The sequence below is a fragment of the Eurypyga helias genome, unplaced genomic scaffold, assembly GCF_000690775.1.
Source record: "Eurypyga helias isolate BGI_N326 unplaced genomic scaffold, ASM69077v1 scaffold7535, whole genome shotgun sequence".
Taxonomy (NCBI): Eukaryota; Metazoa; Chordata; class Aves; order Eurypygiformes; family Eurypygidae; genus Eurypyga; species Eurypyga helias.
The window spans coordinates 59,168-59,440 of record NW_010253422.1 but is presented as its reverse complement, the minus strand read 5'-3'; the positions used below and the strand labels follow the sequence as shown (position 1 = coordinate 59,440).

Genomic DNA, 273 nt, shown 5'->3' with positions numbered 1-273 from the left:
TGCCCTGTGGCTCTCGCCCACCGGAGGACTCTCAGGGTGGGCTGAAGGGAAGGTGGGACGCTGCCAGCACAGCGCTGGTGGCTCCCTCGCCCCCCCGAACCCCCTCCCGCAGGAGGTCACCGTGTTAAACGGCGGGGCTGGGCTCTGAGCAGCAGCCAGATACTCCCACCGCCCGTGAACAGCGGCAGCATCGCATGCCAAAGCCAGGGTAATGAGATCTCATGCTCCAGGGAGTACGGCAGGCAGGGGGGCCGGGAGGAGGGGAGGAAGGCC

At 68.1% G+C, this 273-nt stretch overlaps 1 protein-coding gene across 1 annotated transcript in view; it reads right to left on the bottom strand.

The window, feature by feature from the left end:
- Positions 1 to 273, bottom strand: part of SIL1 (SIL1 nucleotide exchange factor) — a gene marked incomplete at both ends in the record, with an annotated part of 41,955 nt that overhangs the window by 1,680 nt on the left and 40,002 nt on the right. The window lies entirely within an intron of this gene.